The following is a 6437-nucleotide window of genomic DNA, read 5'->3' as shown; positions in this document are numbered from 1 at the left end:
AAAATTTTTTTTTAAATCTTTATTTATTATTCCAAATCTATTTCGTCGCCTTCAAAGTAATCCCCCTCAGACACAATACACTTATGCCAACGTTTTTTCCAACCCTCGAAACAGTTGTTAAAGTCGATTTCCGGAATGGCCTTCAAAGCTTTCTTCGATTCAGCTTGTATCTCTTCAATCGAGTCAAAACGGTGGAGTCCCCGGAGTGGTCTTTTGAGTTTAAGGAATAGCCAGAAGTCATACAGTGCTAAATCAGGTGAATATGGTGGTTGTGAGACGATATGGATCGAATTTTTAGCGAAATGGTCTCGAAGAACCAATGCAGTGTGAGATGGCGCATTATCGTGGTGCAAAAACCAAGAGTTGTCTTTCCACAATTCCGGCCTCTTTTTGCGAATAGTTTCACGCAAACAACGCATAATTTGACACAGATGTCTGTCACAGTGCTACCAACTTAGAAAAAAAATATTTCTGACATTCGATATACCCGCGCAATTTAACTTGAAAATTGGTCTTACTTTTTGAACGCAGTAGTATATGTGTGGGAATCTTTCTACAAACTTTTTCGATTATTTGTAAGCTTCCAAATGCATATGCGAAGGTAGAGCAATGTTCTTCAAAACTGTTCTGTTTGGAGCATCGACACTTTCAATATATACAAGCTGCGGAACTGTTTGGATTAGGCAAATATTACGCTAACTGACAGCTTGAGATTTTACATTAAAAATTTTTTGTTCGTTTTCGTCACATATCGAGCAATGCTCCTATTTATTTTTGCACATACTTTTATTGCGTAATAGCATTTGTAATTCTGTGTAACCAACACGACGTAAACTTTGCAGAAAAATGTCAGTGTTCTGTCGGTAAAGTTTTTAGCTTCAGCATTCTCTTAAGCCCAATGTCTACGGAGTATGATTTGAAGTTGTTTTTCTTACGAGGAGCCATTCATGCCGCTCAGTTCGTTCTGTAGCGAGAAATTTGATTCTTGTGCTCCGTTGCGAGCTTGACGGTTAATTTTCTCAGGCAGATTCGGTGTTATTTTCCAAGCGTGTTGCTAGGATCGTCCAATACAATTCATCCAATCAGATCGACCAAATGTCAGCTGATATCAGTTATATAATTACACTGTATTGGAATCCTAGCAACACGCTTGGAAAATAACACCGAATCTGTCTGGAAAAATTATATCAAGCTCTCAACAGAGCACACTGAGGGTCGATTGTTCCGATCTCTTGGTAAGATACCTGACAGTTAAATCATATGTCTGTCTTTGTTTTTTCTTCAAATTGGACAAAGACGTCTGTCACATGGGGTCTGTTTTCTATTGCTAAACTAATGTACACTTTCAGAATTTAAAAAGAGACAGATATACAGATAAAACTCGGCGGAAAAAAATATGAGAGGGAACTAGTGCAGTCAATTTAGCAATAGAAAATAGATCCAAGATTTAACTATCAAGTAGCTTACCAAGAGATTGGAAGAGTATCGGCTCTGAGAGTCAAATTTCTCGTTAGAGAAGAAACTTATTGACATACATGACTCCTCGCAAGAAAAACAACTTCAAATCACACTTTATGAGCATTATGCTTTCATCACCGTACATTCGACTAATCGTGGATATGTCTATTGTGTTGCAGGTCTCATCACCACCAGCGGCAGGAAGCTCGACCGCGAGAATCAAGCGGAACACGTATTGGAGGTAAGTCCGATTTTTGTTAATCTCACTATCAAATGCTTCGTAGAAATCAAACCACTTAATGCGAGTACCTCGCCAATCAGAGTCGCACGCAACATACTTATTCAAAAAGAAATAATCTGATCTTTAGCGAAATTCTTTGAATCCTAGCGGATTTTATTTCTATATGTGGTCGGAAGAGGATTCTTCTGTGAAACCAAACGAGGAATATTCTAAACACAATATTCTTAAAGCTGGAGCAATTTCATCTTTTATCTATAATACAAGTTCTGCTTGTCTTGTCTCTCGTATCACGCGTAAGAGAGCATTCCGCTCTTTAAGGAGACTGGAGGATCAGATTGCTTCGTGCTTTCACAATTTTTTATGACAAACTGAATGAATATGCGAAAGTGTTATTTTGACGTGTATTTATCCAACATATAAAGAGAAGAAAAATATAACTTTGATAATCAAATACTCAATATAAGTGTATGGTACATGCAGTTAAAATATATTTTGTTTTTCCTTCCAAGGTCGTCATTTTGTAGTAATATCTTGACTCTCGGTGATTCAATTAAACTGAATTTTAGGTAGAAAATTTCCGTAAGCTTGTCGTGTGAACCACTGACAAACTCGTGAATATATTTAATTTTGAAATATTAATTTTTTTACTATAAAAGAACTGAAAATTTAATAATATTCCATTAAGATATTTGCGATTTTGTTAACTTTTACTCAATTTCTATTGTAGTGATTCACACGATAACGACAAGCTTATGGAAATTTTTTACCTAAAATTCAGCTTAATTGAACCACCGAGAATCAAGATATTACTGCAAAATAACAAATGACTTGAAAAGAAAAGCGAAATATATTTTAACTGTATGTACCATACATTTATATTGAGTATTTGATCAGCAAAATTATATTTTTCTTCTCTTTATATGTTGTATAAATACACTTCAAAATAACACTTTCGTATTATCATTCAGTTTGTCATAACAAATTGTGAAAGAACAAGGATGATTTTAAGGCAATCTTACCCTCCAGTCCTCTTAAGCAAACATATTTCTGCCGATTAGAAATTTTGTTTAAGTATGTTTAAGTACCTATTATAGAACTGGTCGATTCCGATCGGAATAATTCCGTTTCCCCTAGAAAATACAATAGAAATCTAGGAAATAACTAAGAACGTTTCCGATAAAAATCGATTCCAACGAGTTCCATAATAGGTACCTAATTTTTTAAAATGATAGTGGCTATATAATAGCTATTATATATTCTGGCACAGGCAGCGCCATCATATTTGATATATTTGATATTTGATATATATGCTAAATAACAGCTATATCACAAACCTGATTCTATATTTCTGCGAATAATCAGCCAGCAACGAGTTACTAACGAGCTAGAAAATGTTATGTAGTCTATACTAGATAGCTTTTGACTCAGCTAGTTACATTTCTGTTCAGGAAGGAGTTTTGTAAAGTTATAATGGGATTATAATATGGAATATAGGTCCATCATATGTTCATATTAGAGCATCCTAATGTATTTAGTCCAACTTTTGATCAGATATACCTGATATTATTTGTAGGACTTACTTGTAAATGTAATTGTAAATTAACTCTCCAATAAGCGCAACTTTATCCTCCCTCTGTGGTCTATGTTTGTTCAGATTATGTTTTTAATCATTGAACAAAATAATCGTTTCTTTCATTTTTCAAACAAAATAATTTTTTTCTCTATTTGAGAATCCAACGAAGATTTGACGAAGATCTAACTAAGATTCGCTAATGACTCTTTAATAAGATCCTAATTAAATATTACCTTGTACAAACCTGACAATTGATTGAGATTTACCTTATCAAGACCATGGAATAAATTCTAGTCTCTTGATTCAAAAGAGAGGAAAAAAGTTAAAACAATATCTAATAGATTTCCGATTAATAGTTTACTTTGTTAGAAGAGGAATACTCTTTCGGTAAAAGTTTTCATTTAAAATATGAAATTACAGAAAAATAATACCTTGCAACTGGAGTTCTTTTATTAGATGTTGGTTAATAAATTTTGATGTTTGACGATGTAAATGCAAGCGCATTCCCCTTGCAGTCTAATGTGCATGTTATACACCTTTTGTGTCAAACTAAAATTTTCTAAGAAATTTTCCCGACTGTCCACTCTAAATGGAAAGTGACCTATTGAAATTTAGCAACCAACTTGGTTCTGTTTGACCAAATATTCACGTTCTGTGGTCCGATTCTTATCTGTAAAATTCTGTCGACGTTAGTTCCTGCGACATGACTGCGAAGTACGTTCGAGAAAAAACGAGCTCGCTCGCAAGGAACAGTGCTAATTCCGAACGCGTCGTATCTTCGTCAACGACGTGTCGAGCAACGACGTTTAGTCGCGTTCAAGCTCGCTAAGGTAAATCGACTTTTCTAACGGCGAGCTGACGTTAACAGGTGATAGATGAATTAGCGCCGCACCTTTTCTTCATTCCGCGTTTCTCCATTCGCTACTGTCGGCGAAACTCGAGAAGCGTCGTTTCTCCTTTCCCTCTTCGCTGCTCCGATTGCTCCTAGTCGGCTGCGAGCTCTCCCTCCGACATTGTCGGGGTGGAAATGAGGAAGAAAATCGCATCCTCCGTGAGATTGAAAAGTAAAATGAGGAAAATCTGCTGCCTCCGACGATAAAAGCGAGAAGGCCAACTTGAGGACGGCACGAAGAGAGGGGTAGTATGAGCGAGGGCAGAAAGGGAGAGGCTAAGAAACGAATGGACGGCTTGGGACAACGACGGCGAGAAAGTGGGGCAAAGGGGCGAAGGAGGCAACGCTGAAAAGGTACAGTGGTTCCGCGCTAAGGCGGAGGAAGAACAGGAAGAAGAAAAAGAAGGAAGAGAGGAAGGGTCGCGCAGGGCGAGACATTTCTCCGGGGAGGGTCGGCGGCGCCTCTCGGGGAATTTCTACCTGTATCGGGATTAAAGAAAGAGCTCGCGATAGTCTCACGTCGTGTACGGCGGTAGACATTGGAATTTCACCGGGGCGATAAAAGCGGGCGGGGAGCGATACCAATTTCACGGAGAGGCTTTCGCGAGTATAGGATCGAGGCGAATGCGACTGATAGGGTAAACGGCTCGGCCACACTTGCGTCCGCCCGTTGCGCGCTCGTTATCCGACCTGCCCGTCGCCGCGTATCAATCTGAAGCACAAGTTTACGATGAGAGTGCGCCGTCGAGCGAGAAAACGACACCGGGATTATTTAGCGTCGAGGAAAGTAATTACGCGCGGCGCGAGAATGACTGCGAGACGGAGCGAGACGCGCGTCGCGCACGATAACGCCGTCTCGTAAGTTCCCGAGATTCGCCAATGAGTCTCGTGCAGCTTCACCTTGATCACGAAAGTTACAATTACACGCCTTTGCCCGCTTCTATTCTGGCTTTATTGCAGTTCCCGAGAAACTTGTGTCTCTTGTTTGGTTCCGCTTTTGGCGTTGTCGCGTTCCCCGGGAAGTTCCGCGAATAAAATCGCGAATGGCTCTTTTACCTCCGTTCTCGCAAAGCATCTCGCGACGTTGGAAGGTGAACTTGGAGCGCTTTGCAAAATAGCAGAAAATACACGAACGTAAGTGGCCCGCTCGCGCTATTCGTAAATTTTTGCCCGCGGCGCGTCCGCCTCTGTCGTGACAAATCGCGAGCGTGCAATTTTAACGGGTGAATCCGCGAGTTCTTGATGAATTCGTAGTGAATCGCGAATTGGCTTTATGTGCATGTTTGAGCGCGCGCTCGAAAATGGGCGAATTATTCATGACAACTAAAGTGGTTTCGATGGTATAAAATCGTATCGGGCGATGTGTTGGAGATAAAAAATACATATTACACCGCCGCGCCAGACCATTACGGTAGCAAAGTGTTTCGTGATTAACACGAGCATATGTTCGCCCGAAATTAAATTGCACGTTATCGGTTTTAATGGCCGTGCTCTCTCGCCCCTTCCTGCACGCGCGCGCGTTGCGCGCAACTTAAATTTTCAACGCTTCCATCGATCGGTAATTAGGTGCCCATGGCGGAGCTGTGATATCAATAATCAGAGTGTAACTACGTCGCCATTTCGCGTATTAAAAGAGAAAGAAGGGAAGCAGAGAGAAAAAGAAGCTGAATTCGCGTCTGTAATCATTTCTGTATAACAAGATAGTTTGAAGAAGTTTAAGGAGGAAAACACCTTTCATTGGAAAAAAATCATTTTTTTAATTGCATATCCTGAAAATATGTACTTTTAAATGTATGTCCCCAAATTTTTATGAAGAAATTAAGAAAGTTGGCAAAGTTATAGCCCATTATCTGAGACGGTGTATTGGTTGGAGATAGATTTTTTAGAGCTCCCTCGTGTTGTATTAATCATTACTTAATATAACTTTGTAGCAATATTATCTCGAAACAATTACCTTAAAGCAAGTGACATTATTATTAGCTTATTTCTAGACAAATAGCATACATATTTCCTGCAATATACAGAGTGTTTTAAAAGTAGAGATCAATTGCTCGGGAGATAAGTGGGAACTTAGAAACAAGAAAAAAATGATATAAACAAAAGCTTAAAAATACATTCTTGAGTTATCATCATTTTTATGTTGAAATTTCAGACTATATAGATTGGCATGTAATAACAGTAACTTTTAATGCAATATGTTTCACTTGAAATCACATAAATTTTCTCCCTAACTATAAAACATGTAGACGCAGCAACTATAGTAGCTTCATTCG

At 38.8% G+C, this 6437-nt stretch overlaps 1 protein-coding gene across 5 annotated transcripts in view; it reads left to right on the top strand.

Moving 5' to 3' along the window:
* Nucleotides 1–6437, top strand: part of LOC116847589 (fat-like cadherin-related tumor suppressor homolog) — an 85493-nt gene that overhangs the window by 16992 nt on the left and 62064 nt on the right. For 4 of the 5 annotated variants that reach the window (XM_032822718.1, XM_032822716.1, XM_032822721.1 and 1 more), the window contains exon 1: nucleotides 1645–1699. The gene's annotated coding sequence lies outside the window, so the exon portion shown is untranslated. Of the gene's footprint in view, nucleotides 1–1637; nucleotides 1700–6437 lie in introns of those variants that run through there. The other variant, XM_032822720.1, reaches the window with a different exon arrangement.

This window comes from Odontomachus brunneus, unplaced genomic scaffold (assembly GCF_010583005.1).
Source record: "Odontomachus brunneus isolate Ranch 3 - 2012 unplaced genomic scaffold, Obru_v1 Obru_scaffold_081, whole genome shotgun sequence".
Taxonomy (NCBI): domain Eukaryota; kingdom Metazoa; phylum Arthropoda; class Insecta; order Hymenoptera; family Formicidae; genus Odontomachus; species Odontomachus brunneus.
This window is presented reverse-complemented; position numbering and strand designations above follow the sequence as displayed.